General features: G+C 57.8%; 1 pseudogene; it reads left to right on the top strand.

The window, feature by feature from the left end:
* Positions 1–3,669: 3,669 nt before the first annotated feature.
* On the top strand, positions 3,670–3,761 carry LOC138379998 (small nucleolar RNA U13; annotated as a pseudogene).
* Positions 3,762–5,000: the final 1,239 nt, after the last annotated feature.

The following is a 5,000-nucleotide window of genomic DNA, read 5'->3' on the forward strand; positions in this document are numbered from 1 at the left end:
ATACATCGTGTTGACAGTGGGGGAAACTGGAAGATGATGGGGAAGTATCACGAGCAACTTTGTATTTCTTCCAGGACAGGAAAATGGACACGAAGAGAAAAATTCATCGTTCTCGGCGTAGGATAAAAAGCCACATCTTGTTATATAATATAATTCATTCTGTGATTTAAGTTTTTATACGACATGATATTCGATAAGCCTAAAAAACAAGATAAAAGAGAAACAAACAAAAGGGAAAAAATAAAAATAAAAAAGACGACGGGCAGAGGCCTACGGTCCCGGGAGGAGGCAGAGAGCGGGAGGAGGGGCGCCTCCCGCAGACAACAGGGCGGGTGGGCGGAGACCCGCTAGAGGCTAGGGCTGCCCCGGGCGGGCCCAGAGCTGCGGGCCCGGGAAGAAGAGGGTGGGACCGTCCGGACCGTGCTCTCCTCCCCGCCCTCCACACCTCCCGGGAGTCAGCTCTTAAACTCCCAACGTCACCTGACTTTCCAGATCCCGAGGTCTGATCAAAGTGGCCGCAAGGTGACACCCAGCAACCGCTGCCGGTGTCATCCTGAAAAGAACGGACCCTATGACTGACGGGGGTGGGGCGGGGTGGGGGTGGGGCGCACAGTGGGTGGCCCGGCCAGCTCCCCTTCCGCCTCGGAGCGGATCGGATCATCTGGAACTTTATCCAGAGAGGAGAGAGTGCCCCTGGGTGTGTGCTAGAAGCCGGAGGGTTGGGGCAGGGACCTACCCAAGAGAGAAGTAGAGTACAGGGAGTTTCAGAGTTGACCCACTCACGATCTCGCCCTGGTCAATACAAGAGTGGCAATATCTGTCACCGTGGAATGAACACTTGGTACCGAAGACCTTTGTCTATGCTGGCCCCCCTATGCCTAGGGGGGGCATGTGGCCAGAATCTGACATCCTAAACGTCTTCGTAGAAAGAATTTGGGGGCGGGGGTGGGGGAGAGAGACAGAAATAGAAAAGAAAGGGGGAAAGAAATGGCTGCCACAAAACTATCAGAACAGATAAGCGACCGATAGGGCCTATCTGGTTAAGTTCTTTCCCTACCCAGAGAACGGTGGACACAGAGAGTCAGGGATAGAATTTCACGCTCGGCACTGTCTCTCGTGGCAGCGGGAAGGTGGAGGGTGGCTGAGGGTTCTATGCTCCTTTATCACACACCGTCAGGTAGGTCAGGTAAAATTGAGGACAGATTTCCAGTGTTTCGAGAAAGGAAGAGCACTCGTGCAGGCCATCTATCTGTACGTGGGAGAGTGTCCCCGAAAAGTGGCTTTCAGTGCCGGGATGTGCCTAGGCCAAGAAGGTTACACGATCCTGAGTGAGAATGGTCCGTCCCATAGAGTCAGTCGGTAGGAGGCCACCGGTCGAGACGGAACTGCCCCCCCTCCCACCCGCCCCCGCCCCACAGAGCAGACAGACTCAGAATGGAGTCACTCGGTGCCAGTGCCCTGCCCGGGTGCCCCATCATTCAACCGAACTGGGAAACAGGTGGGCTTTCCGACCCTCGGGAGGGAGCTTCACGGCGGGCGGACAGATCAGAAGGGGCCCGGCTCCCTTGAGCGGGCAGGCTGGGGACGGTCGGTGGGGTCTCTTGACAGGAGGCACCACGGAACCCTTGAGGCAATGTCGGGGGGCACCTATGTTGCGGTCCAAAGCTAGCGTCTGAGAAGTCGTCCCGAAAGCATGATGGCGTCAACAAGTCCCCTCCGTTCAAGAAACGAGATTCATTTCTAGAGGAGGGCCACCCACGCGGGAGAACCGTAGGCTTCCTGTGGACATTCTCTTCAAAAGGCAATTCACTCAGCGGAGTGAAAATCGGAAAAATCGCTGTCCTCTGACGCAGCTGCAGAGAAAAGATGGCACCAAAATCAATGAAACACACACATACACACACAAACACACCTCCTCCCATCTGAACGAGCACTCCGGACGGTCACATAGGGAGAGCGACGGGCTCTCTTCCCACCCTGTGGTTCTCTACCTTTCGTTGCGGTTTTTTCCCTCAGTGGATAGAGGAGGAGACACAGGGGGCTCAGCCGGCATGCGAGTGGGTTTATCATCCTCTGTGAGTATCAACACGCGACACCACCTAAGTGAAGGAACACACCGGTGTTTCATGTCATGTGGCTCAATGCCTGGCAGATACGAGCCTTTGCAGGCCTCCTCGTGATCGACAGGACGTCGCCTTGGACACGGACACATCTTGTCCCTCCCTCCCGAGGCGATAGGCGGTTCCGTACCTCCTCGGGGCCAGGGCACAGTCTGCCTAGGCACCTACAACACGTGTGGCAACAGCCTCGATGGCTCTGCCATGAGAACGAACTCCCGTGGCACGGGGGTGGGGCGAGGGGGGGGGGGTCGGGTGCTGAAGAATTCAGCTGAGTGAAGGAATGCCACGGGATTCAGAGTGCCATCGGTGGGCTGAGAGGCGAGCAGGGCGGGCTTTGAAAGGGTAACATTCTCCCTGCCTTCCGTCTGTCTGTGAATACAGAACGTACACGCCAGGCGGGGTGGCTCACGCCTGTAATCCTAGCACTCTGGGAGGTAGAGGCGGGTGGATCGCTCAAGGTCGGGAGTTCGAGACCAGCCTGAGCAAGAGCGAGACCCCCATCTCTACTAAAAATAGAAAGAAACTATATATCTAAAAATATATACAGAAACAGTATCTAAAAATATATACAGAAAAATATTAGCCGGGCACGGTGGCGCATGCCTGTAGTCCCAGGTACTCGGGAGGCTGGGGCAGTAGGATCGCTTGAGCCCAGGAGTTTGAGGTTGCTGTGAGCTAGGCTGACGCCACGGCACTCTAGTCTGGGCAACAGAGTGAGACTCTGTTTAAAAAAAAAAAAAAAAAAAATATATATATATATATATATATATATATATATACACACACACACACACACACACACACACGTATATCCAATTAGCTGGGCATGCTGGCACATGCCTGTAATCCCAGCTACTCGGGAGGCTGAGGCAGTCTGATCGCTTGAGCCCAGGAGTTTGAGATTGCTGTGAGCTAGGCTGACGCCATGGCACTCTAGCCAGGGCAACAGAACGAGAGACTCTGTCAGAAAGAAAAGAAGAGCGAGAGCGAGAGAGCGAGAGAAAGAAAGAAAGGAAGGGAGAGAAAGGAAAGAGAAGGAAGGGGGGGAGAGAGAGAGAGAGAGAGAGAGAGAGAGAGGAGAAAACTATTAAAAAATTCGGGACCAGATCCATCGGTCGGTACTCAGAAGCGTGACGATCGGGTGTTCCCGAGCACGTGTGAGATGTGTCTTCTCCCTGACGCCGCGTTTCCTCCACACACACATCACCCATCTGCCGTGGAAAAAAAGCAACAAAAAGAGAGAAAGAGATTAAGAAGGGAAAATGGAAACAGGGCAAAAGAGGAAGAAAGAAAGAAATTTCGAAAAAAAGAGACCAAAGTCACAGCGAGAAGGAAGAATACTGAGCCCAGAGCGACACCTAGTGACCACACCGTCACAAGCACCTAGGGCCCCAATTCGCCAGAGACATCTGGTGGACCCCAGAGCAACATGTGGTCGACCCGGGGCCATGGCGTCTGCAGCCGATTCCCAGGCGGGCACACGAGCCCGGGGAAACTCATTCTCAGCGCGGGGAGGAGGGGAGGGGAAATAATAGCAAAGTCACACCAGATCCCTTTCTAGTTCATAAACGTGTTGATTGCGTGTTCACGAGCACGTGTGAGAAGGGCCTCCTGGTGTGTCGGCACGTCACCCGCGTGACGTGAAACCATGAATCCGGGGGGGGGGGGGAGCGGAAAGGCGCGCAGGAAAAGGCAAAGAGAGAATAGATAAAATGAAAGGACCAAAAAGAAAGTCACACAGCAGGGTAGGGGAGTGAGAGCAAGTCGAGAGACTGCAGACAGAAACTCCGAGAGGAGAGGAATGCTCCGGAGCGCCCCTCGCCCCGCGCGAGAAGAATACCGATCGCAGGGTGACCCCTAGGGGCAGCGAGGCCAGAGAGACCAAATCCGTCCCGAAGCCTCCCTGTCAGGATGACAACCACAGACCAGACATCTGGTCAACCACCCAAGGACCAGACATCTGGTCAACCAGCGAACCCATGCGGAGGCCGCATGCAGCAGCGACATCTGTTCGACCACTCAGGGTGCTCCCTGCCGGGAGGGTGTGTCTCTATGTGTGTGTGTCCGGGGGGGGGGGGGAGATTGCGATGAAAGTCACGCCAGGTCCCGGGATAGTTCGTGAGCGTGATAATTGCGTGTGTGTGGAGAAAAAACGGGGCGGGGCGATAGGGAGTAAAGAAAGGAGGAGCGGGCGAGCGGAGGGGTGGGGAAGGAGAGGGAGTCGAGAAGCCCGCAACCGCAGCGCCTCCTGGCGGTGATGCCCCTCCATAGCATCGATGGGGCCAGCCCCGCAGAGACTAAGTGCGACGGGACATCTGGTCAACCCCAAGGACCATGGGATCCCGGCACGAAACCGGCGGAGGACGAGGACGAGGAGGAGGAGGAGGAGGAGGAGGAGGAGGAGGAGGAGGAGGAGGAGGAGGAGGAGGAGCTAGGCGGCGGTGGCGGCGGGCTAGGCGGCGGCGGCGGCGGCGGGCTAGGCGGCGGAGGGGGGCTAAGCGTCGGCGGGCTAGGCGTCGGCGGCGGGCTAGGCGTCGGCGGGCTAGGCGGCGGAGGCAGGCTAGGCGTCGGCGGCGGGCTAGGCGTCGGCGGGCTAGGCGGCGGAGGCAGGCTAGGCGTCGGCGGGCTAGGCGGCGGAGGCGGGCTAGGCGTCGGCGGGCTAGGCGTCGGCGGCGGGCTAGGCGTCGGCGGGCTAGGCGGCGGAGGCGGGCTAGGCGTCGGCGGGCTAGGCGTCGGCGGGCTAGGCGGCGGAGGCGGGCTAGGCGTCGGCGGGCTAGGCGGCGGAGGCGGGCTAGGCGTCGGCGGGCTAGGCGGCGGAGGCGGGCTAGGCGTCGGCGGGCTAGGCGGCGGAGGCGGGCTAGGCGTCGACGGGCTAGGCGT

The sequence above is a fragment of the Eulemur rufifrons genome, unplaced genomic scaffold (genome assembly GCF_041146395.1).
Source record: "Eulemur rufifrons isolate Redbay unplaced genomic scaffold, OSU_ERuf_1 scaffold_246, whole genome shotgun sequence".
Lineage (NCBI taxonomy): Eukaryota > Metazoa > Chordata > Mammalia > Primates > Lemuridae > Eulemur > Eulemur rufifrons.